This window comes from Cynocephalus volans, chromosome 9 (genome assembly GCF_027409185.1).
Source record: "Cynocephalus volans isolate mCynVol1 chromosome 9, mCynVol1.pri, whole genome shotgun sequence".
Lineage (NCBI taxonomy): Eukaryota > Metazoa > Chordata > Mammalia > Dermoptera > Cynocephalidae > Cynocephalus > Cynocephalus volans.
The window spans coordinates 108,490,437-108,518,415 of record NC_084468.1 but is presented as its reverse complement, the minus strand read 5'-3'; the positions used below and the strand labels follow the sequence as shown (position 1 = coordinate 108,518,415).

At 37.1% G+C, this 27,979-nt stretch overlaps 1 pseudogene; it reads left to right on the top strand.

Annotated features, from left to right (window-relative positions):
* LOC134385782 (large ribosomal subunit protein mL42-like) overlaps window positions 1–19,879 on the top strand; it is a 117,945-nt pseudogene extending 98,066 nt beyond the window's left edge.
* Window positions 19,880–27,979: the final 8,100 nt, after the last annotated feature.

The window sequence follows — 27,979 nt, the reverse complement described above, 5'->3', positions numbered from 1 at the left end:
AATTATATTAGAAAAACAAAAGCCAGTTTCCTTTTCTTCCACTCCTTCCCAGTACCAGTTGCCTCTCAATCTAGACAGAGTGCCCACTCTTTCTGAGCCTTCTCCCAGGTCACAGTCCCTGTCATGATGCCCTACCTCCCTTCTGGGAGATGTTTACCTTCATCTCGGCTTTTTAGCATTGAAAGCACCACTCCTTGATGATTTACTACTTTTACTGTCTCAGCTGAACGTGTACTTTCTCCTTCCACACTCACCGACCTGTTGAAAGCACTGACACCTTGTCTTGGATGCAAGGTCAGTTAGTTTACAAGTGCATGTATTTCATATATTTGTTCATCTGAGTAATCTTAATTTCTCTATTTGTGTTACTCTTAAGAGTCTTAGAGAGCCATATTGCATCTAACACTTTATAACATTTTTAAATTTTGACAAGTGCACCAAGTGGCAGACACCATCACTTCAGTCATCAAACAGCCAATGCACACTCCTTGAAGACCTTCAACAACCAGGGCAGCAACTTCTCACCAGAGTTCACACTGCACAACTTAGAGGATAAATTAAGCCCTTCTGAACTACAAATTTTTTGATGAGTGCATCTCAGAGTACTGTGAGCTCAGAATATATCAGAATTTTAAAAGCCCTGCAGACATTCAGGCTGCATAGTCCTAAGGGTGCCTAGGGCCTGTGGCCACCTCAGACATGGGTCAGCTGGTCACCTCATAAATAAGACCCCTCTTGGGCCGAGCCCGTGGCGGTGGCGCTGGGAGTGCAGCGACGCTCCCGCCGCGGGTTCGGATCCTATATGGGACCGACCGGTGCGCTCACTGGCTGAGTGCCAGTCACGAGAAAGACAAAAAAATAAAAAATAAAAATAAAAATAAAAAATAAATAAATAAGACCCCTCTCCCTGTACCTCTTCCCCTTCTGTGTATGGGTCCCTCTCCTCTAATGACCTCACCCTATCCCTGTAAACTCCTCTATAGTCTCCTTTTTGGGGTTGGGGGGGTACTCATTTCAAAAATAACTAAAGGAATAAAATGAGGATCATGGAAATTTTCAGAATAATCAGAAGATAAAAATATCTCTGAACATTTGCCTCATTCCCCTAAGATTGAGATTATGATATGAGCTTTGTGGAAAAATAAAAGTAAAAATCTGATGGAAGTAATCAACAACTGTACCGTTTCTGAAACTCGTCCAGCATGTGTCCATCCAAGGAATAGTTTGGGTCTCTCCACTGACAATAATGACCTGGCATCATCCTCCATGATGGCAGGGTGGAATGGCAGTACTGGTTGTCGGGGGAGAGAGAAATCTCTGTTTGCTTTTGTATTACTTACAGCCAGTGGGCTGCTTTAGGACCAAGTATGGTGTTTTCAACAGCGCAATTAAGCATTGAGTTTTAATCCTAGTTGCCATTGTGTGAGTGTACGTTTCCCATAGTACTTGTTAAAAAGTCTGAAAACCCCAGGAGGAAGAATGGGAGAAAGAGGAGACTAGAAAGAGGATGAGGAAAGGCAGGTGTTGGGGAGAAGGAAGAGGGGGAAGAAGAGGAAAGAAGAAGGAGAGAAAGAAGATAGCAGGGAAGGGAAGAGGAAGGAAATGGGAGAGGGAAGGGAGGAGGACGAGAAGGGAAACAGTCTCAAAGAAAATCAGAAATGGAATGGAGCTACCAAAGGTGGCCCGGGCCTGGGGAAGTTGTGTGTGCACACGTGAGTCTGTGTGTGCACGCAGCTGCTCGTGCTCCTCGGCTGTACTGTAGAGCGAGCAGACACGGGGAGGGAAGATCCACAAGTAATGGGTTCTCACAGATGGGTTCTCATGGGGTCTCTTCATGTGCTGTGGGCTTTATGTGCATTGGGTTCTTGGCACTTGTCCTCTTTGCCCACCTAACCATCTATAAAATAAGCATTATTGCCATCTCCAGTTTACAGGTGAGAAAACTGGGGTTCAGATGGGTAAGTACCTTGCACAACATCACAGAGACAGCAAATGGCTGAGCGAGGTTACAGATTCAGTTCTTTTTTTTTTTTTTTTTAATTTTATTTTGTTGATATACATTGTGGCTAATTATTGCTCCCCATCACCAAAACCTCCCTCCCTTCTCCCTCCCCCCCTCCCCCCCAACAATGTCCTTTCTGTTTGCTTGTCGTATCAACTTCAAATAATTGTAGTTGTTATATCTTCTCCCCCCCCCCCGGTTTGTGTGTGTGTGTGTGTGTGTGTGTGTGTGTGTGTGTGTGTGTGAATTTATATATTAATTTTTAGCTCCCACCAATAAGTGAGAACATGTGGTATTTCTCTTTCTGTGCCTGACTTGTTTCACTTAATATAATTCTCTCAAGGTCCATCCATGTTGTTGCAAATGGCAGTATTTCATTCGTTTTTATAGCTGAGTAGTATTCCATTGTGTAGATGTACCACATTTTCCGTATCCACTCATCTGATGATGGGCATTTGGGCTGGTTCCAACTCTTGGCTATTGTAAAGAGGGCTGCGATAAACATTGGGAAACAGGTATACCTTCGACTTGATGATTTCCATTCCTCTGGGTATATTCCCAACAGTGGGATAGCTGGGTCGTATGGTAGATCTATCTGCAATTGTTTGAGGAACCTCCATACCATTTTCCATAGAGGCTGCACCATTTTGCAGTCCCACCAACAATGTATGAGAGTTCCTTTTTCTCCGCAGCCTCGCCAGCATTTATCGTTCATAGTCTTTTGGATTTTAGCCATCCTAACTGGGGTTAGATGGTATCTCAATGTGGTTTTGATTTGCATTTCCCGGATGCTGAGTGATGTTGAGCACTTTTTCATATGTCTGTTAGCCATTTGTATATCTTCCTTAGAGAAATGCCTACTTAGCTCTTTTGCCCATTTTTTAATTGGGTTGCTTGTTTTCTTCTTGTACAGTTGTTTGAGTTCCTTATATATTCTGGATATTAATCCTTTGTCAGATATATATTTTGCAAATATTTTCTCCCACTCTGTTGGTTGTCTTTTAACTCTTTTAATTGTTTCTTTTGCTGTGCAGAAGCTTTTTAGTTTGATATAATCCCATTTGTTTATTTTTCCTTTGGTTGCCCGTGCTTTTGGGGTCGTATTCCTGAAGTCTGTGCCCAGTCCTATTTCCTGAAGTGTTTCTCCTATGTTTTCTTTAAGAAGTTTTATTGTTTCAGGGTGTATATTTAAATCCTTAATCCATTTTGAGTTGATTTTAGTATACGGCGAGAGGTATAGATCTAGTTTCATTCTCCTGCATATGGATATCCAGTTATCCCAGCACCATTTGCTGAAGAGGCAGTCCCTTCGCCACTGAATAGGCTTGGTGCCTTTGTCAAAGATCAGCTGACAGTAAGTGTGTGGGTTGATTTCTGGATTCTCTATTCTATTCCATTGGTCAGTGTGTCTGTTTTTATGCCAGTACCATACTGTTTTGGTTATTATAGCTTTGTAGTATAGCTAAAGTCAGGTAGTGTTATGCCTCCAGCTTTATTTTTTTTGCTGAGCATTGCTTTGGCTATGCGTGGTCTTTTATTGTTCCATATAAATGTCTGGATAGTTTTTTCCATTTCTGAGAAAAATGTCTTTGGAATTTTGATGGGGATTGCATTGAATTTGTATATCACTTTGGGTAGTATGGACATTTTCACTATGTTGATTCTTCCAATCCAAGAGCATGGGATATCTTTCCATCTTCTTGTATCCTCTCTAATTTCTCTCAGCAGTGGTTTGTAGTTCTCATTATAGAGATTTTTCACCTCCTGGGTTAACTCAATTCCTAAGTATTTTATTTTTTTGGTGGCTATTGTAAATGGGCAGGCTTTCTTGATTTCTCGTTCTGCTTGTTCACTATTGGAGAAAAGAAATGCTACTGATTTTTGTGTGTTGATTTTGTATCCTGCTACTGTGCTGAAATCATTTATCAATTCCAACAGTTTTTTTGTAGAGGTTTTAGGCTGTTCGATATATAGGATCATGTCATCTGCAAACAGGGACAGTTTGACTTCATCTTTTCCAATCTGGATGCCCTTTATTTCCTTCTCTTCTCTGATTGCTCTGGCTAGTACTTCCAACACTATGTTGAATAGGAGTGGTGAGAGTGGGCATCCTTGTCTAGTTCCTGTTCTTAAAGGAAAAGCTTTCAGCTTTTCCCCATTCAGGATGATATTGGCTGTGGGTTTGGCATATATGGCTTTAATTATGTTGAGATACTTTCCCTCTATACCTAACTTATAGAGGGTCTTTGTCATGAATGAGTGCTGAACTTTATCAAAACAGATTCAGTTCTTTTTGGCTCAAAAAATCTTTGCTCCCAACAGAAGAATGACCACTGTATTTCATAATTTGTCTCATCTGTCATTGTATTTTATATTCTTGGTCATGAAACAGAATACGTGGCAGTTCAAGTCACTCATGTGGGGCTGTCATTGGATCAAGTTCCTAATACAATGACAGCTGCAGCCAGGACAGTGTTGCTATAGAATACCCTTTCTCCTCTTAGAGATTGAATGTGTTATGGTTGGTTATATCTGAGGATGTTAGGAGAGTTTCTACCTTTTTCTGTCTAGTCATAACTCTCACAGCAGGGGAAGATATTTCTCTCCTATGGACAAAAGTGCTGCTGCAAACCAGTGCTTGGTTTCTCTGCACCTGCCACTCAGCATTTCTGCCAGAGGCACTGATGAGTGCAAGAACAGCAGGGGTGAGCTTTCAAGGTCCTTGAAATCTCCTGCACCAAAATAAATATCTGACTGACCTATTAGTGGAGATTTAAAGTTCCACCATTATCATCTTGAGCCCCAGGAAATAAATTTTGCTGAAGGAGACCAAAATAAAGTTGTGAGCTCCAATTTACATGGTTCCAAAATGTCATAACCCCTCAGCATGTTCAAGTAATGCAGCTGCTGGAAGGAGAGCTACCTATATGTAGGGGTCTCGGGCATCAGCAGGCCCCTGTTGAACAGTGTTCCCCCTCGAGAGCCCATGGTTTTCCATATTCTTAGTATTGCCAAAAAATTCTTAAACCCATATCTTAAACTTTTATATTATTATCTGAGTGTTCGCTGTTGTGTCACTTACAGCCAGTGGACTGCATTAGGACCAACTTTGGAGTTCTCAACAATTTCAATTTCAATGCAATTAAGCATTGAATTTTAATCCTAGTTGCCATTGTATGTGTGAATATTCCCTATAGTACCTGTTGTTAAAAAGTCTGCAAAACCCCACAAGGAGGTTTACTTATTATCTAAGTGTTTTCACTTCCTTAACACGTTTTCTGAGGAAACATTTTCTTGGAATATCACAGATGAAAATTAGAGTGAGAATAGCCAAGGTGTTGCAAATGTTTAGCTGACAAAGTGGCAGGGGTGGGTGGGGGGAGACCAAAAACTTCTATGGGTATTTTCTATAAGAGTTTATCATATTCATGTAAGTTACTCCTATATTTAATGTGTGTTGTTGAATACTCTCTACTAATGAGTGACAGAAAAACTGAAATAAAATTTTAAGAATGTTAAAATGCTATGTTGTATTCAAAACATTTAATAAATTTTTTATTTTGAAGATAAAGATAAAGCATACAATTTTGGGTCTGGGATTTTTAAAATATTGTGTTTTATTTTGGATTAATTTTATATTTACAGAAAATTTGCAAAGATAGTACATACAAGTCCTTTAAAACTTTCACCTAGCTTTTCCTGATGTTAACATCTCACAGAACCATGGAACGTTTGTCAAAACTAAGAAATGAACATCAGCACAACACTATTAACTAAATTACAAACTTTATTCAAATTTCACAAGTTTTTCTGCTAGTGTCCTTTTACTGTTCCAGGGCGTCACGGATACCACACAGCATCTAATAACAATTTTTATTGAAACAGAATCTCGTTCTTAGCCCTTGAAATAAATGGTGGACAGATAATTGGTCTAAATGGCACTCGATTATTAGCCTGCCAGAATGCTTCAAATTCTTGGTCTTGGCCTCCTGAGAGAAAAACTGTAGGGAAAAATTGAAAGAGAAAGCTCAGACATCTCACCAAGACAGAGGTAGCACATGAGCCACGTTACTCTGATACTTAGGTGCAAATAAGTAACTCACAGCATTGAGCCACCAAAAGCACTCTCAGCTGGGACTCAGGCTCCCAACACCAGCTTCATGTCCAGGTTCACAAAGAACTACCATCCAGCTAACTTCCTATTGGATCAATGCTGAATATTTACCTGGCTCACCAGTTGTCTACCACAGGTTCATAGTCATTTACGTTATGAATTGTTGATAATAGAAGTTCTCTTTCTCTAAAATTCAAAAACATTAATAAGAAACTCACAGCATTTGTTCTACGTTGGTGGTTCTCAATTCCAGCTATATTTGAGCTCTCAGACCAAATAATTCAGAGTCTATGGGAGTAAAACCCTGGCTCTTATGCTCCCAGAGTGATTCCAAAGTGCCAGGGTTGAGAACAGTGCTATAGCTTAACAATTTTACAAATGTGAGTATATGCACAAAAGATGGGACTTGATATTACTCCTTAGTTTATATTTTTTAAGAATAACATGAATGCAGAAAGTACATGAATAACAAGTGTACAGCTCGATGAATTTTTACAAAGTAAAAACACCCAAATCACCAGCACGCAGATCAGAAAACACAGCATGATCAGCACCCCAAAAGTATTCCTCCTGCTCCTCCCAGTCATTAACACCCTCAAGGGTAACCACCACCCCGGCTTCTAAAATCTAAAACCAGCCTGTGTTTAACATTACTTAAGTGAAATCAACACTATGTACTATTTTGCATCTGGCTTCTTGTGTTCAGAATTACGTTTGTGAGATTCATCTATGTTGATGCACGAGGCAGTAGTTCACTCATTTCCATTTTTGGATAGAGCTATGGTTTGAATGTTTGTCCCCTCCAGAACTCATATTGAAACTTAATCCCCAATGTGGCAGTATAGAGAGGTGGAAACTTTAAGAGGTGACTGGGTTATGAGGGCTCTGCCCTCATAAATGGATTAATCCATTAATGGATTAATAAATTCATGGGTTAATAGATTATGGAAGTAGATTCATGGCTTTATAAGAAGAGGAAGAGAGACCTGAGCTAGTACACTCAGCCCAATTACCATGTGATACCCTGTGCTGCCTCAGAACTCTACAGAGCATCCCCACCAGCAAAAATGCCCTCACCGAATGCAACCCCTCAGTCTCGGACTTTCCAGCCACCAGAACGGTAAGAAATCAATTTTGTTACTTCATAAATTACCCAGTTTGGGGTATTCTGTTATAAGCAACAGAAAATGGACTAAAACATACTATTCTTTTTCTCAAATACACCACAATTTTCTTTTCCACTTTCTTTCTGATGAATATTTGAGTTGTTTCTAATTTCAGTCTATTATAAAGAGTGCGAGTATGAACTCTAACATGTCTTTTAGTGAGAACACATTTCCATTGAATATATGCCGAGGAGTGAAACTTCTGGGACATAAATTATGCATATAAACCAACTTTAATAGATCCTGGTAAACATTTTTTCAAAGTCATTATACCAAATGACACTCTCACTAACAATGCGTGAAAGCCCCAGCTGTTGTACCTTTATCAACGCTTGATATTATCTTTTAATATCAGTCATTGTAGTAGTGGTATGGTAGTATGGCATTGTGGTTTTAACTTAAATTTCCTGATGAACAATGATGTTGAGTAGATTTTCATATAATTTGTTAACCATTTGAATACTGACTTTTGTGAAGTATCTCTTTAAGTCTTTTGCCCATTTTTCTATTGGAGTGTGTGTGTGTGTGTGTATTTTTTTTTTTTTTTTAGCAGTTCTCTACATATTCTGGGAAAATGCCCTTTGTCAAAAAGGTGTATAACAAATATTTTCTCCCAGTCGGTAGCTTTTTTTTTCATTTTCATAATAGTGTATTTGAAAGAAGAGGTCTTAATTTTAATGTGATCCAATTTACTAATCTTTCCTTTATATCTGGCTTAATAGATATTTGCCTAGCTTAAGATCAGGAAGATATTATCCTTCCTTATTCTAAAGCTTTATCGTTTTATCTTTCATGTTTACATCTACAGTCCACCTGAAATTGATGTTTGTGCATGGTGTAAGATAGGAGTTAAAATTCCTTCTCCTTTTATTACAATACGGTATCAGATTGACCAGCATCATTTATTGAAAAGACCATTGTTTCTCCCATTAAACCACAGTGTCATCTTCATAATAAATCCTGTTATTGTAGACATGTGAGTCTGTTCTGGACTCTTGATCCTTTTCTGTTCTATTGTGTCAATCCTTCAGCCAATACCATATTCTCTTAATTATTCTAGCTTTATAATAAACCTTCACATCTAGTAATCTAACTCTTTCAGCTTTGTTCTACTTTTCAAATGATTTTGGCTATTCTTAGCCTTTTGCATTTCCATTTAAATTTTAGAGTTGGATTGTCGATTTCTATCATCCTTCCTCACCACCACCATTGTGGGATTTTAATTACAATTAAACTGTACCAAGATACTACTACAGGAAAAAAAATGATATGTTTATAATACTGAATCTTCCAAAAAAATGATATGTTTATAATATTGAATCTTCCAATCCATAGGTACATTACATAGCTTCTTTGTCTTCGGTTTCATGTTCTATTATTTTTTGTTTTTTAAGGCATAATTTACATACACTAGATTTTGTACATTTTATTGACAGCTTTGAGTTTTGACAAGTGCATACAGTCATGGTAAATTAAAATACAGAATATTTCATCATCCAAAAAAATTCCCTTGTGCTCCTTCTTAGTAAGTCCTTCTCCTTACCCCACTACCAAAGCTACTGATCACTGGTTTTACCTATTCAAAAATGTCATAAATGGATTCACAGAGGATGTAGCTTATTGCGTCTGACTTCTTTTACTCAGCATAATATGTTTTAGATTCATCCATATTGACAGACTTTTCCCTCTTTACTGTTCAGTGGCATTCCATTGTAAGGACGTACCCCAGTTTATTTATTAATTAACCACTTGAAGGTTATTTCCAGATTTTGGTGATTATGAATAAAGCTACTGTAAACTTTAATGTATAAATCTTTGTGAAAATAAGTTTGCATTTCACTTAAGTAAATACCTAAGTGTATAATGGCAGGGTTTTATGATAAGTATATACTTAACTTTATAAGAAACTAATAAACTGTTTTCCAAAGTGGTGGTATCATTTTGCATTCCCGCCAACAATATATGAATGAGTACGTTAGTTGCTCCGCATCCTCACAAACAATTGGTATTGATATTTACATTTTCCTAAAGATTAATATTGAGTGTCTTCCTGTGCTTATTTGTCATCATATCTTCATTGGGGAAGATTCTGTCTAAATATTTTGCCTATTTTATTTAACTAGATTGTTTCTTTTCTTATTATTGAGTTTGAGAGGTCTTTATATATTCTGGATACAAGTTTTTTAGGAGATAAGTATTTTGCAAATATTTTTCACAGTCCACAACTTTTTATTCTTTTAAGTTTTCCTTTTGAAGACTATAAGCATTTAGTCTTGATGAAGACCAGTTTATCAGTATTTTCTTTTGTAGATCGTGTTTTTGATGTTATATCTAAGAAATCATTGCATAACCAAAGTTCACAAAGATTTTATCCAATGTTCTATTTGAAAAGTTTTATAGTTTTTTTTATTTCATATTAAGTTCTATGATCTATCTTGATTTAAGTTTTTATATATTGTACAAAGCATGGATCGAGGTTTGTTTTTACATGCGAATATGCAATTGTTCCAGCACGCATGGATACATATTGCTTTATTTATGTGTCCAATTGTTCTTCATTGTGTTGCCTTTGCACCTTTGTCAAAAATCAATGGATCATTTATATGTAGGTCTATTCCTGGATCTTCTATTCTGGCCCATTGATCTGTGTATCTATTCTTTCACCAATTTCTTTGGTCTATTTTTTTAAAGAAACTTCACTTTATTTGTAGACTACTATCCCTGTTTATATGCTAGTCCTAGGCTTGGTATAGAAGGGCATATAAGTAATTTTCTAAAGAATATATTTTCTGGGCCGAACCCGTGGCGCACTTGGTAGAGTGCTGCGCTGGCAGCGTGGCGACGCTCCCGCCGCGGGTTCGGATCCTATATAGGACTGACCGGTGTGTGCCGGTCACGAAAAAACGACAAAAAAAAAAAAAAAAAGAATATATTTTCTGAGTGTAAGCTCTCTGTTAACATTAAACAAGCTCCCTTCAGTTGTTTTAATAAACATTTAGACTCTTTGGGCTTTCTTTCACTATTTTTTATTCAATAGCTTTCTATTGTTTTGTTACAGAACAAACTTTAGAATAAAGTTATCCACCTGAAAATGACAAGAAAAGAAAATAACTGAGCACATTAACTATGAGTGCAAGAGATGCTCTACCTTTTTCTCTATGCACAGTGACCCTCAATCACCATGATAGTGTACAGACACACACACACACACACACACACACACACATTTCTTAACTGATCACGAGTCTTCTTTCCACCTTTATACTATGTATTAGTCCGTTTCTGTTGCTTATAACAAAATACACGAACTGGGTAATTTATAAAGAAAATAAAATTTACTGCTTACAGTTTTGGAGGCTGTGTAGTCCAAAGCCCTCGGTGAAGGAGAAGGCCTCGGTGATGGCGAGAGTGATCCAGGGGTCTCACATTGCAAGATGGTGGAAGCAGAGAGAGCAAGAAAAGAGCAACCTCCTCATTCACTCTCCTTTTAAAACCCTACAAACCATGCCTATGACCACCATTTTTAATCCATTCACTACTGCATGGTCCTACAATCTAATCACCTCTTCAAGGCCCCATCTTTTGATTACCATAATAAGATTTCCTACCCTCTTAACAGTCACAGTGGGGACCAAGTTTCTAATATATAAAACATGAGGGACACAATTCAAGCTTCAGTGAGTTTTGGGGGGACATAATACAGTCCACTAAGTACTATATTCTCCTTTTAACTTTCTTTTTGATAAACCCCTTTCCACCTTAAAATTTTTCTATGTTCTCTATCATCATTCTCTAGCCTAATTCTTACTTCACCTACCTTTTCTATTAGATAAATATAAAAGAATAAAAACAGACTAAGTATACAAAGCATGTACTAATTTTTTGGCTTTATTGTTAAGTGACACTGATGGAGAATAAACTACAATAAAACCTAGGCAGCATAGTATTTTAGAAACAAAAAAATAAAAGTACAAAGTATCAAAGAACTATGGGCCTGTTTTAAAAAAAAGAATCAAAAGTGCAGGGATAGTGAAAAGCACACAGTTGAACTTAATGCCAAATATCATCAGAGAGCTGTAATGGAAAGGAATCATCAAGCCTCCCATTTAAAAAAGAAATTATTGCTGTAAGAATACTGAACACGACATCTACCCTCGTAAAAGATTTTTAAGTGTATGATAGAGTGTTATCTGTTGGCACAATATTGTACAGCAGATCTCTAAACCTATTCATCTTGCATAAGTAAAATTTTACGTCCATTAATTAGTAACTGTCCATTTCCCTCTTTCCTCAGCCCCTGGCAACTGCCATTCTATCTTTCGCTTCTATGAGTTTGACTATTTTAAATATCTCATATAAGTGGAATCACGCAGTATTTTTCCTTTTGCAAAATATCCTCATTTCACTCATGTTGTTGCATACTGCAGGATTTCTTTCCTTTTTAAGAATGAATAATATCTCATTGTGTGTATATACCACATTTTAAAATCTATTCATCTGTTGATGGACATTTAGGTTGTTTTCACATCTTGGCTATTGTGAAAAATGCTGAAACGAACATGACAGAGCAGATATCTCTTTAAGATCCTAATTTCAATTCTTTTGGATAGATACCCAAAGTGGTATTGTTGGATAGGATGGTAGCTCTATTTTTAATTTTTTGAGAACCCTCCATACTGTTTTCCTAGTGGCTGCATTGCTTTGCATTTCCACCAATAGTGTGCAGTTTCTCCACATCCTTGCCAACACTTGTTGTCTTTAGCTTTTTTGATAATAGCCAACCTAACTGATGTAAGATGATATCTCTTTGTGATTTTGATTTGAATTTCCCTACAAATGGAACATTCTCCAGGATAGATCACATGTTAGGTCACCAAGCAAGTCTTAAAAAATTCACCAAATTCAAGAACATTGAAGTTATACAGCGTATTTTCTCTGACCACAGTGTAATAAAACTAGAAATCAATAGCAGAATGAAAATTGGAAATTTAAAAATATGTGGAAATTAAACAATACACTTTTTAATAATGGGTAAAAGAAGAAATAAAAATGGAAATTAGAAAATATCTTGAGACAAATGAGAATGAAAACAGAATATATCAAAACTTACGGGATGCAGCAATAACAGTACTAAGAGGAAAGTTTATAACAATGAACACCTACATTAAAAAAGAAAAAAGATCTCAAGTAAAAAACCTAACTTTAAACTTCAAGGAACTTGGAAAAGAAAAACAAATCCAACCAAAATTTAGCAGAAAAAAAGCAATAATAAAGATGGGAACAGAAATAAACAATAGACAATAGAAAAACAACTTTAAAAATCAACAAAACTTTGAGTTGGTTTTTTAAAAGATAAAGAAATAGATAAACCTTTAGCTAGACTACCTAAAGAAAAAGAAAGAGGGTTCAAATAAATAATATTAGAAATAAAAGAGGAGACATTACAGTGGATGTCACAGAAATGAAAAGATCAGAAAAGACTACTCTAAACAACTATACTCCAACAAACTGGATAAGGTCGAAGAAATGGATAACTTCCTAGAAACATACAACCTACCAATACTAAATCACTAAGAAATAGAAAGTCTGAACAGACTTATAACTAGTAAGGAGACTGAATCAATGATTGAGACCTCCCAACAAAGAAAAGAGCCCAGGACCAGATGGTATCACTGGTAAATTCTACCAAATATTTAAAGAAGAATTAATGACAGTCCTTCTCAGACTCTTCCAAAAAATTGAAGAGGCAAGAACACTTCCAAAGTCATTTTACAAACCCAGCATTATCCTGATACCAAAGCCAGATAAAGGCATGACCAAAAAAAGAAAGCTGTAAGCCAATTTCCCTGATAAACATAGATGCAAACATCTTCAACAAGGGCCGAGCCCATGGCACACTCGGGAGAGTGTGGCGCTGGGAGAGTGGCGACGCTCCCGCCACGGGTTCGAATCCTATATAGGAATGGCCGGTGCACTCACTGGCTGAGCACCGGTCACGAAAAAGACAAAAAAAAAAAATCTTCAACAAAATACTAGCAAACCCAAATTCAACAGCACATTAAAAAGATCACATATCATGACCAGTGCAATTAATCCCTGGGATGCAAGGATGGTTCCATATACAAAAATCAATTGTGATATACCAATTAGCAGAATGATGGATTAAAATCACATGATCCTCTCAATAGATGCAGAAAAAGCATTTGATAAAATTTAACACCCATCTGTGATTTCAAAAACCTTCAACAAACTAGGAATGGAGAGAAATTACTTCAACTTAATAAAGGCCATATACGAAAAGCCCACAGCTATCATCATACTGAATGGTGGAAAACTAAAAGCTTTTCCTCAAAGATTAGGAAGAAGACAAGGATTCCCACTCTTACCATTTTCTTCAATAAAGTTCTGAAAGTCCTAGCCACAGCAATTAGGCAAGTAAAAGAAATAAAAGTCACCCAAATCAAAAGGAAAAAAGTGAAATTATCTCTATTTATATATGACATAGTATTATATAAAGAAAATCCTAAAGATTTCACCAAAAAACTATTCTATCTAATAAACAAACTCAGTAAAGGTGCAAGACATAAAATCAACATACAAAAACCAATTTCATTTCTATACACTAATAACAAACTATCGAAAAAAAAATTAGGAAAATGATTTCATTTAAAAGAGCACCCAAAAGGATAAGACACTTAGGAATAATCTAAGGAAGTGAAAACTACAAAACATTGATGAAAGGAATTTAAAAAGACATAAACAAATGGAAAGACATCCTGTGTTGATGGGTTGGCAAACTTAATATTGTTAAAAATGTACATACTTCTTAAAGCTAACTACAGATTCGGTGAAATTCCTAACAAAATCCCATTTTTTTACAGAAATAGAAAAGTAATTCTAAAATTAATGTGGAGCCACAAAAGACCCCATACAGCCAAAACAATCTTGAAAAAGAACAAACCTGGAGACAACACACTCAGTGATCTTGAAATATATTATAAAGCTACAGTAATTAAAACAGGATGGTACACAAATAAATCCATTTTTATACGGTCAACTGATGTTCAACAAGGATGACAAGAATACACAATGAGTAAGGAATAGTTTCGTCAACAAATGGTGCTGGGCAAACTGAATATCCGTATGCAAAAAAATGAAATTGGACCCCTATCTTTAACCATACACAAATATCAACACAAAATGTATTAAAGACTTAAAAATACAACCTAAAACTGTAAAACTTCTAGAAGAAAACATAGGAGAAATGCTTCATGACTTTAGTCTTGGCAATAATTTCGTGAATGTGACACCAAAAGCACAGGCAACAAAATCAAAAATAGACAAGAAGGATTACATCAAACTAAAAAGCTCCCACCCAGCAAAGGAAACAATCAACAGAGTGAAAAGACAACATACAGAATGGGAGAAAACATCTGATAAGAGATTAATCTCCAAAATGTATGAGGAATCTCTCAACTCACAAGCAAAAAAAATTAATAACCCAATTTAAAAGTGGGCTACAGACGTGAATAGATGTTTTGCCAAAGAAGGCTTACAAATGGCCAACAGATGTATGAAAAGATGCTTAAAGTCACTAATCATTAGAGAAACGTGAATCAAAACCACAGTGAAATATCACCTTACATTTTACAATTACATGATAATCAAAGGACCCCCACAAGGTGATCCCACTGAAGTTCCAGGGTAGACAATTCCATAAGATTGCCCCAAAAGAGGTACTGGGCAGGAACCTGGGTAAAGTTTTAAACCAGAACAAAGGAAGAAGTATTTTATGGTTATGCAGAAATATGTAAATCCAACCGTCAAAATCCAGGCATATCTAAATATTTCTGGGGCATCTCAGAACTGTTGTTTTTTCTGCTGTAGGAAATTCCTGATCAGAATGGTATGGTAATAAATCATACTAGCTGCCTACCCAAACTGCCTTGGTTGTTACTAAAGAAACCCTGGATCAGAAAGAGGTGACACACTCTTACCCACTGCCTTGTCACAGCTGGTATGGGAAAGAAAAAAATGAAAGCAAACTACTCTTGAATTGTCTTCCTTTCTATTATCAGCTCTCCATAAGGCTTAGACTGCCCAGAACGGGAAACACATGTTGCTATTCTCCTCCTCCTATGGCCATATCATTGTGTCCATCTTGCTCTGTTTGGGGAAAAATAAAAGTGTAAGAAAATAAAGTATCATTAATGACATTAATCCTTGTGAACTTAGGATCATCTCTTTTCTTTGATTCATTCCCTTATTCAAACATCTCATAATATTAAATGATTACTTATTTAATATTCTAATGATAATGGATATTTTCTTTTAACAAATAGAAAATGGGGCCAAGTCATTTAGTAAAGGAGACACCTATCTGTAGTCTTCTGGATATTACTTCCTAGTATGATTGGGGGCCAGGGGGATAGGGCTCACAGGTAATATAAACTATATTTTAGATTTAAAACAATAAGCCCATACAGGCAAAATCCTATTTGATAACCACCTAGTTCAATGTATTACCAAAAAAAAAAAAAATTAATAAATAAGCAGGTGGCCCTAAGTAATAGCTTTGTTGATGTGACTATAGGTAATTATTATTAATATAGGTGTTAGATTCTCAATAACAGATATCTACCAGGCCCACCTATGTGACACATTCTGGCATCTATCATTTGGCCATAACTGCATAGCCTTCAAAATTGGGAGAGCTTTAACACGCTAATCAAAAGCAGTGTCAAGAGTAAGTCAACTACCAGAAGACACAACCTGAACAAAATTTAAAAGACAAAATGAAAGAAGAAAGTGCAGTATTGAGGGGGAAAAACTTAAGTCTACAGGCAAAATAGAAATGGGGAAACCGTGAAAAACTGGGAACCTGGTTCCTTTGGCAGATGCTGTTGATGCTGATCTTGAGCCCAATGGCTCCGTGCAGTTCCCTCTGTCTCATGCTTCATGGTCGTAATTTGGGAGAAAGGAAGGAAAAAAAGGAAAAAAATGAAAGGCTATTTTCACTTTTCTCTCCATCTTACAGCAAAGATGTTTTGATTCACAGTAAAAATATCCTATGAAATCTCAATGAAATTTGTGTCAAGAAATCAGAATTTCTTTCTGAGTAATTGAATATGTGGATGAAAACAAATAGAAGGTAACATATAAATTACAAAGCACTACACATATATAAGCTATGGCAAATGGCCACTATTATAATTATTTTACAGGACAAAGGCTTTTTGGAAAGTCCCAAATGAATTAAGACCATAAGATGCTAATATAGTGTTAAGTGCATAGTCCGTCTCCAGTAAATGGTAACTGTTAATATTAAATCATTACTATTAAAATACAGTTACAAAGGGACCATGTTCACCAAGCAAGTAGATGAAGTTTTGTGATATGTTTGATGTAATTGAATGGTATAAATTCAAACAGTAATCAGATTCCTGGTTTCCTAATTCTCATTCCATTAGATTACCTAGTCTTTGATCCTAACGCAGTTATGCAGTAACATAATTATAATAATTAAATGTAATAAGTTATGATAAGTAAGCACATAGCACTGTCATTTCCCCACTCTCCCTTCCAAGCTTCTCATTCACTGTAAAAAAAAAAAAAAAAAAAAAATCAACCTATTTGAAGTAAAAGATTATGATATACTTAAAATAATTTCCTGCCCATTAACTGCACAGACCTACTGAGGCTGAGAACCCCAGCCCTACAATAGTCAAAATATATTTTAAATGTTTTTTGTCTTCCAAAAGTTCCTGGGAAAACTGCTTCTTTCCAAGCATTTTAGTCACCCTGACACCATTGAAATAAACCAATATACGTGCACAAATGAGAATTGACTTCTCTTTGTGTTTTCAAAACAGGGTGCTACATCCCAGACTTAGAAATAAAAGTGGTCTGAACCATGTGAGATAGCTGAAATTCTCAATTTACAAGCAGGTATAAACCCTGAGAAATCTTTCTTTCCTCGCCAAACCAGGCAGGATCGACCTGAAAAGTGAGCTGGAGAATGATTCCTGTTAGAGACGTATTTTGTGGTTTTTTTAAAAAAAATTGTATTGTTTTCCACTAAAAAAAAAAAGATGATGCATTTGGTTCACCATCAATGGAATGTGCATTTCGAGCTGATTATTAGTGATGGCATTCATTTGTACCAGGACTATCCACCCCAGCCTGGCCCCCTAGATACTCTAATCCACACTGGAGAAACCAGCCCACACCCCCATTCTCTCCTGGACTATTCATTGTCCCTCTCAGTCAATTACTTTCTGAAATGCCGCATACTCCAAAATCATCTTTCTTCATGCTCTCCAGTCCCTAACTCTTATTCTTATGCCATACTTCCCTCAACAATCCATCTCTCCCATCAGCAATTTCCTGTTAGGAGCACACCATCTAGTTAAAATAATTTAATTTAAGATCTAACATTTTAAATTGACTATTTATTAATACAAATCACTCTGTAACTGGTAAGGCTTAAAGAATTATGGGAGAAGAGGGATATCCCAGTGCTCTAAGACCATTCCATATACCCTCTAGCCCTAATCCAGTCATTCCCTTGTCACCACTGGGTTCTCCCCACGACCAACAGCAAATATTTAGAAGGAGGTTAACTAAAATTCAGAATGCAGTTGATTCTATGGGTCAGGGATAAATTAACTTGTTGGTATTCTTATTAGACCTGACATCTGGGCCACTTCAGCACTATGCTGTAGCTCTTTGCTACCCGAATATATCCATCTGTAGCATCAGCATCTCCTGAGAGACTGTTAAATTTGCAGAATATCTGGGCTCCACCTCAGATCCACTAAATCTCCAAGGATTTGCAGAAGCAGTAAAGTTTGAGAAGCTGCTGTAATTTACAGAGCTGAACATCACTACCAAGTTTTTAACACACATGTGATTGCATTAAACGTGTAAGCTGATATCCTGCTCTTTTTATTAGCAGGAAACATGGGGATATCTTCAGTGCACCTTTGTTTCTATCTGGTCCATATTAACTAATGGGAGAAGAATGTCCTGGCAGAACAAACAGCTGAGACTAGAAGCAAGCTTTGCTCTGTTACCCTCATCTGTTCTCAGCTGCTTTCAGACTTCAAAAACGAACGTCTTGGTTTCAATATTCACACCATGTTACAGTCATTATAGCAGAATGATATTTGGACTCCATATAAGCACTGTATCAACACCTTGCCTATGCATTATGCTACAAAGCCAAAACCAAAGCTAAGGGGTATTCAATACAATTACTCCAAATGATGAAAATAGCCAGGCACAGTTCTTTGTTGGGCATTTCTATTGCAAATTTTCATAGAATCTTGTTATCAATAAGCAACTGTCAGATAATTTTGTCACATTTATTTTACACTTTGGTAAGTAAAAAAGTGACAGTGAGTGGTGCAGAATGAATGCATTGGCAATGCCTATAAACCAGCCATATCACCTAGAATGGAAGAATTGTGACAGGTGGTCCCCAAATAAGGAATCAAACTGAGTCTCCTGTTTGATTTACATGACCACGGAAATTCATTTTCCTAATTTCTAATGACTATGTAGCTCCATGAAAGCTGGTGCCATGCCACCATCCAAGGCTCTAGCCTTCTGACTTACATTTGGGAACAAAGAAAGAGAATTTCTGTAATCACAACAGCAAAACCTAGTGAAAAAATTGGATGTGTTCTCCCTAAAACTCTCCCAGCCAACCTAACATAAGTACAGAATAGCATACAGTATGTATTTCTGCATGTATTTTCAAAGAACAGAAAAGGGGTTATAAAAGAGAGTGTACAGGGGTACTTCAAAACGTTTGCAGAAAAATGAAATTAAAAGATAATACAAATCTTTCCACCAACGTTTTGAAGACCCTGCATATAAGGGAGATCAAGAGAGGATTAAAAAATTATAACAAAACACATTCTAGGCCAGCAAAAACAGTAATCTGGTCAAGGCTACATCACAGTAAAATAAATATTTTGTCAGCATCTTCTATTGTGTTGAGCACCTTTTTTCCTTTGGGTTTTCTCATTAGAAATGCAAATATTGGAGACAAGATGGTGGGCTCGTGTTGAGGACCTGTGGAGGGATGAAAATTGGTTTGCCTAGAAGCAGATATTAAAAGCAATTCCTCTTCAAAACATCTTTTTTCGTACCACCTGATAAGCATCTTGATACACCAAGGCAGCAGCAGCAGTAAAATGGGTGATATCAAAGAGAACTATCTTGAAACATTTCCAATGCAAAATGGAGCTTTATATTGTGTTTGTCATAAATCTACATCTTCTTCTGTTCCAGATGACTATAATTGTAAAGTAGAGCTTTCCTTGACATCTGATGGCAGCACAATAGTATGCTATCACCCTTCTGTGGACATTCCATACAAACACACAAAACCTATCCCTCGACCAGATCCTGTGCATAATAATGAAGAAACACATGATCAAGTGCTGAAAACCAGATTAGAAGAAAAAGGTGAACAACTTAAGCAAGGACCAATGACAGAACAACTTATCGAAATGTTCTTTACTACTAAACACCATTGGTATCCTTGTGGACAGTCATATGAAACTGAATCCTCCAAAAGACAGATGATATTGAGGTTCTTGGGGAAATCAAAGAGACCTATGCCTCATTTACCATTTGTCACCTGAGAAAATGCGATCCGGTGTATTCACTAGTATGCTGTATAGTAAAATAATAATAATAAAATGTCTTCTATATTAGAATGTGTATTTCTCTATTTATTATGTAATTCTGGATATGACATTCTTATGTAGAAAAACTTATTGCTTCTTATTTTCCTTTTGAGATATTAAAATCTTCAATTTCTTTAAAAAAAATAAATGCAAATATTATGTGTGGGCTTTTTTTTTTTCAAGAATTTCAACATTGGCCTTTTCCCACTGGTTTTGGTGACCTCATGAAATTAAGAGAAAACAACTGTGGAAAAGGAAAAAGTGTGTATATCACTGTCATCCTGTAAGCACATATATTAACCCATGCCTAAGTCCTGAGGCATACAATATCAAAAAATATGTGTAGAAAAAATCAGGCACCAGAGCCTATGTAAACCTGGTATATATCATGTTTGGTTTTCATAAAACTTTGTCTTTCTAATTTCCCTAATGCTTGCCTTACTGTAATTCGTTTCTCCACACATCTCCTACTGGTATATGTACCTTGGTGTTACTATATGTGCAAAGGCATTCACTGGATAAGATTAATGTCTTTTAATTTTTTCCTACCGCTAGAGTTTAGTACAGTGTACAGAAAAGCACTCAATGAACACTCATTTTTTAAAAACATATGAAACTTTCATACTTTTTTGAGGCAAGAACTTAAAAGAAAAGATAAGTAGCTATTTGGATGGAGACAGGGGGTTAAATATATAAGAAGGAGTAAAAATGCCCAATGAACAGTATGGCCAGCCCATATAACTTCACTATACGTATGTGTGTGAGGCATCTGAGGGGCAATTCTTGGCCTGAGCTACCTGAGGTCTTGGACTGTCCTGTCAAACACTGAGAAGGGAGAGTTGGTCCTGGCCTTTATCCTTTTCAGTTTTGACCTAGTCAGGGAAGATGCCAAAAGTCAGGTCTGGATTGCTAACCCTTTCACCGGGCCTCCTAGGCAGACTTCCACCTATACTCATCACACGCACCTGTCAACAGCCCTAAAAATGTGAAGGGAGAGAGACAGAGAGAGACCTCCTTCCCCCACGCTACACACCAATGTAGTTGAAGAGATTTAGCTGAAGCCGCACTTCTTTGTTAATGCCGTCAAGACATTTCAGTATTAGGCAGCTTTTATCTTCATACCTTTTTTCTTAACTGCAATACTCTTTTGCTATTTTATTTTACATGCCAGTTTCGCCTGGCTTATTTAGCTGTCTCAAGAAATGCAATGCTACAATACCACAGAAAACATTAAACTTAATAGAAAATACTTTAAAATTCTGATTCTTCACTTTTACTAATAAGCTTCCTTATTCAATCCCAAGAGAAGCAGTGGGTAGGGTAAACAATGTTTAATTCAACTACTTCTTTGAATTTTGAAAATGATTTAAAATTATTGCCTGCTTATACTGGGGGATATTTGAAAGTAAAGATCTAAGATAACTTCACTTGGTAGTAAATTTTCAAAAGAAGAGATGATCATAGCGCCATTACCAACTACAGAGTAGATGCATATCAGTTCTGCCCAGGAGGCTGACTCCCTCTGGCATTGGTAAATCAGGAGGAGACAGCCCACGACTCTCCCTTTGGCAGCTAGCACTCACATAGAGTCAGCAGTACAAAAAAGGAAAAAGGGAAGACATCCTTTGTTTTGCCAAAAGTGTGTCTCAGTGTCTCCTCCATCTAGGTCCCCCTGCATCCTCTGGAGCCTGGGCCTCTCCTGTTTTAATATTTCAGCAATGAAGAATTCTTCCTAGTGAATTGCTTATTCTTGGAGCTTCACTTTTTCTCTTTCTAACCTATGACATTCAGTACTACCTTATTCTATGAATTCAATCTCCTTGCCTTTGGTATGTCTGTCCAAAAAAAACGTACCCTGCATGCCTTCCCTACCAATTTGTCCTCTGTCCTTTTCATCTTAATCATTGCTGTTCTATTGCTGCACCAGAGCAACAACACAGCATGAATTTGTACTCTATAAGGGCTAGCACTCTCCTCACAAAACACATTGCATGCTTTTCTCAATCGATCACACACAAATCACTTAAAGAGTCCATGTAAATACACACTCCACTATTAATGAAAATGTGGTGGCACTACTGAGTTTTTTCCAAAGAAGAATTTACTGTGAAACACCTTAAAAGGCAGGAATGAATGAAAAGGATTTCACTATATTGAGAGCGTCTACTTGACCACAGAGAGGTCGATACTCAGCTGTGAAACAGACTATCAGGGTAGTGAGTTTCAATTCCATCTATGTGATCACCAACAACCAGCACAGTGCCAACAGAAGGTGAACCGCCGTCACCAGCTGAGTTTGGCACAGAGCCCACTGTGTGCACCACTTGCAAATACCTTCTTAAACCACGTTATATGAACAGTCCTGTTCTCAGGCTACTCCAGTACAGCTGTAGCCAGCTGCGCCCAACCTCCAGCCCAGCCGTGGATTATGTACCAGATGATTCTCGTCCATTGAAAATACTGGAAACAACAAGGAATATATTGCACTGCTAAGAAATTGGATCCACCAGGAGAGACTGAAGGAAAGCTATGACACTTGAGGAACAGGCACTCATTTCCCCTGCAAGCATTTACTGAAGCAGGTATATTAGGAGGAAATTAATCAGTCAAGTTCCCAGACACACATTTATTTTCTGGTCCCTTTGTTTTTAATTTTGTTTCTTTCTGGTAGGGGGAAGGTTAGGAGAAGGAAAACCTCTCCCATACTTTACCCAACACGTTTTCTTTTCTTCTCTGTTAAAGCCTATAAAAACAACTTTGGATACTCCACTGGAATGTGGTCACAGTTCTGAATTTGGAAACTGATATAACTATGACCGTAAAGGACAAGGAACAGAGGCTCCACATGGTGTAATGAGTAACGCTTCTTAAAACTCAGGAAACTGACCAACATCTGAGAACTAACTTGGTCCAGTCAAATATTTCTATGTATAAGAATAGACCATTAAAATTCAAATTGTTGCTTCAGATAGGCAATTTAAACTTCACACAGTAGCTGGATGTCTTCAAGGTAGAAGCAACTTGAGAGCATTAGCATTTGAGCGTTATTAACCTCTCCTTTCTTGGCAGATGTTTCTGAGGGCTTTCATGAGGTTTTTGTCATTCTTTCCCTCCTTCTGCTCTGTGTCTTCCCACACTCAGTGAGTGAAACATTTGGATCATTTTTAAAGTGTGTGAGGGAAGATACTAAGAGAAAAAATGATTGAAGAACAGGGTAACTCTCTCATAATAATAAATATTTAAACTGAAAAATGCTTAAGAATAAATCTCACCTATATGGGTATGTACAAGACAGCAGCATGCCTCCTTCCTCCACATATAGGATCTTAGAAAAATAACCCCAATGTTCTACCACGAAAGATTGAATTCACCTCTACTTCGATCCAGTTTTTTCCAAACTTTAGTAGTCCTAAGACTACTGAAGTTTTCTTTTTCCAAGAGCGAGGCAAACTCCTGCATCTTGTCTCTATACTTGCCAGTCAATGCCATGTTTGAAAATGTAAGAAGCTTTCATTACTAAGGGTCAATATTCGGAACATGGCAAAATGGTTTACTTCTTGATATTTCTTAGAATTCTTTTCTCACTGACAAATTTGGCCCTTTTACAGAGGCAGGATCAGTGAGCCTCTGGAAGGAGAAAGCCTTGGGTTTGCCAAAAGTCTCCTCTACTGGGCTGATGACACCTATTAAAACTCCAGAAAGGAAAATCCTTGGGAGGTCTGGCAGCAAGAGTTGTGGTCCCAACTGTTTCTCGATTTGAAACACTGGGTCAGCCATGGCACTACTGCGCTCCAGGTGCGTGAATGAACCTGAATTGTTTTGTAACATTAAATTCATTGTTATGAGGGGAAATGGTCATGCTGAGAAGATACTACCGTACCTGTGAAATTTTAACGAGGCCACGAGCAAGTTGCAAATCCATTTGGCATTCCTCTTTTTCTAATACCATTCTTCACCCACAATGTGTCTCAGGGCATTGGGAGGTGTTTTTGCATCTATGAAACAAGTTGGAAAGAAGAGGTTTCATTGAAGGCATCCTCATGCTGGATTTAAAGTTATAGACTTGTGAGACTTGGGACCAAGAGAAGGATGACAGTCGTCTGTGGCAGAAATTGCACTAGTTGTCCCTAATTGCTCTTTCATTTTCTATAGTAATAGAATCCCTGAATTTTAGTCGGGCATTTGGCCAACTACTGAATATTCTTATATCTGAAATACTCTTATTTCCTAGCTTTTCTGAAGCTAGGTGTAGACAGTTTTCTAAATTCTGGATGTAAAGTCTTGTGTGTAAGGTATGACATATTTCCTTAAAGGGAGAGAGTGGTATTGTCGTCCTTTTTCTTCCCGCTACCTGGAAAGAGACCTGATGGCTCAAGCTGAAGCAGCCTTCTTGGACCTTGAGGTGATCTTAAAAATAGAGGCCATGTGTAATGAAGGACACCAAGCTTCGTGGAGCAAAGTCTTGACAATAGCATTGTACTTCTTTCTTCCAGATATATAATAAGATAGAAATAAACTAACTCATTTTGAGTTTTAGTGTTACTTGCAATCAATTCGTCTCCTAATGTATCATTGAACACATTTTTTTACAGTGCCTTTGCTTGAAATGTTTCCAGATGTGGTTTGTTTTTGTTTTTTTCAAATATCTCCATAGCTTTTAATTTAAAAAGAAATCTACAGCTGCCATTTATACAAAAGCCTCCTGCATCTTTATTTCCAGACAGAAGAAAACTTGGGAGTTTTTCCCTTTCTCTTGTTTTGCCATTTACTCTCCTACCACAACCTATTTGTTTTCTGTCACCCAGTCTATAGTCCCTGGAGTTTTTAGCCATCTTCATGATGAGTTTTTCAGCAAACAGCTATATACAAAAATGAAGTGTTTGTGGACCTTTAGAGATCTTTGAAAACACTTTTTTGAGAATAGTCATTTTAGTACTGCAAGGCCTTTAGTCAATTAAGATATCAGCACCAACGTCTTCTGGGATCAGATTCTTGTCCTCCAGATTTACTAGAAACTTAGAGGGGCAAAAAATCAACTACACCTAAATGTGCTCACTAAAACTACCCCCAAATGTGTCCACCAGTGTGAGGAGATAAGTTTTTTCCTGTAAAAAGTTTTTATGGTCAAATAAAGTTCCTTATTTAGGAGCATTCTGCACACGCACACACACTCACACGCACAAACACACACACATGCACACACATGAGCACATGCACACTAGAATGTAAGCTTTATGAGGGGGCAGGAATAGTGTCATCTGACACATCTTTTTTAATAACCATTTGTAGAATAAGTCACTGCAAAGCTTCTTGGGCTGTTATTTTTATTCATCTGCTTACCTCTTCCATCTTCCTTCTAAATCAGAAGTGATGGCAGGCAGGAGAAGACGACAGACCCATCAGGATAGTTAAAGTAGAGAGGGCCACACAAAGAAGCACATATTGTCTCAGGGTGTATATTTAAATCCTTAATCCATTTTGAGTTGATTTTAGTATATGGTGAGAGGTATGGATCTAGTTTCATTCTCCTGCATATGGATATCCAGTTATCCCAGCACCACTTGCTGAAGAGGCAGTCCCTTCCCCAGTGAATAGGCTTGGTGCCTTTGTCAAAGATCAGATGGCAGTAAGTGTGTGGGTTGATTTCTGGATTCTCTATTCTATTCCATTGGTCAGTGTGTCTGTTTTTATGCCAGTACCATACTGTTTTGGTTATTATAGCTTTGTAGTATAGCTTAAAGTCAGGTAGTGTTATGCCTCCAGCTTTATTTTTTTTGCTGAGCATTGCTTTGGCTATTCGTGGTCTTTTATTGTTCCATATAAATGTCTGAATAGTTTTTTCCATTTCTGAGAAAAATGTCTTTGGAATTTTGATGGGGATTGCATTGAATTTGTATATCACTTTGGGTAGTATGGACATTTTCACTATGTTGATTCTTCCAGTCCAAGAGCATGGAATATCTTTCCATCTTCTTGTATCCTCTCTAATTTCTCTCAGCAGTGGTTTGTAGTTCTCATTATAGAGATTTTTCACCTCCTTGGTTAACTCAATTCCTAAGTATTTTATTTTTTTGGTGGCTATTGTAAATGGGCAGGCTTTCTTGATTTCTCCTTCTGCATGTTCACTATTGGAGAAAAGAAATGCTACTTCTTAAAGAAAACATAGGAGAAACACTTCAGGAAATAGGACTGGGCACAGACTTCATGAATACGACCCCAAAAGCACGGGCAACCAAAGGAAAAATAAACAAATGGGATTATATCAAACTAAAAAACTTCTGCACAGCAAAAGAAACAACTAAAAGAGTTAAAAGACAACCAACAGAGTGGGAGAAAATATTTGCAAAATATACATCTGACAAAGGATTAATATCCAGAATATATAAGGAACTCAAACAACTTTACAAGAAGAAAATAAGCAACCCAATTAAAAAATGGGCAAAAGAGCTAAGTAGGCATTTCTCTAAGGAAGATATCCAAATGGCCAACAGACATATGAAAAAATGCTCAACATCACTCAGCATCCGGGAAATGCAAATCAAAACCACATTGAGATACCATCTAACCCCAGTTAGGATGGCTAAAATCCAAAAGACTATGAACGATAAATGCTGGCGAGGCTGCGGAGAAAAAGGAACTCTCATACATTGTTGGTGGGACTGCAAAATGGTGCAGCCTCTATGGAAAATGGTATGGAGGTTCCTCAAACAATTGCAAATAGATCTACCATACGACTCAGCCATCCCACTGTTGGGAATATACCCAGAGGAATGGAAATCATCAAGTCGAAGGTATACCTGTTCCCCAATGTTCATCGCAGCACTCTTTACAATAGCCAAGAGTTGGAACCAGCCCAAATGCCCATCATCAGATGAGTGGATACGGAAAATGTGGTACATCTACACAATGGAATACTACTCAGCTATAAAAACGAATGAAATACTGCCATTTGCAACAACATGGATGGACCTTGAGAGAATTATATTAAGTGAAACAAGTCAGGCACAGAAAGAGAAATACCACATGTTCTCACTTATTGGAGGGAGCTAAAAATTAATATATAAATTCACACACACACATACACACACACACACACATACCGGGGGGGGGGGGGAGAAGATATAACAACCACAATTATTTGAAGTTGATACAACAAGCAAACAGAAAGGACATTGTTGGGGGGGAGGGGGGGAGGGAGAAGGGAGGGAGGTTTTGGTGATGAGGAGCAATAATCAGCTACAATGTATATCGACAAAATAAAATTAAAAAAAAAAAAAACAAAGAAGCACATATTCTTCATTCAGAGGAGCTCTATCAAACATGGAAATAGCCTCTTTCCCTCTAGAATCACACATCCAGCTTAGCAGTATTAGATTATTCCACCAAAAATCTTGCTTTGATACCGTCGTGACCTTGCTCTAAACCCTTCCTCCCTGGCAATCAGCTTCCCATTGTACCATTACTTAATAACAGAATAGTTGATCTTCAATAGCTTTATAAATTTAACATATAGTACAAGTCTCCTTTGTGAAAATTATTTTCTAACATAAAATTTTGCTTTATCTTTGTCAAACATTTAAATCCATGAACTATATTAAATAAACATATACAGTGAGATCCTAAAAGCATTTTTTTTCAGGCAAAGTACAGAATATATTCAAGACTTTTACAATAAAGATACAACATTATTAGAAGTATAGACATGAACAGGATGCATTTTGCTTAAGCTATGGTATATAGGAGTCTAAGTGGCTTTTTTATCATCTGTGCCAGGAAACATATCTACATTGCATGTGGCTCCATAAAAATAGGATATTTTGTCCTTTGAAATATCCAGCATCCAACTTGCCACCATTAAAAATGACTGAAATAGCATGGCCTCTTTCTTAACTGTAAGAGTCATGAATCAACCCCAAATTCCTGGGTTTCCTGTGGTCCCTGAAATACATGGAGGCTGGATGCTCATAGTAAGTGCAAAAATAATTTTAGTTGTGAA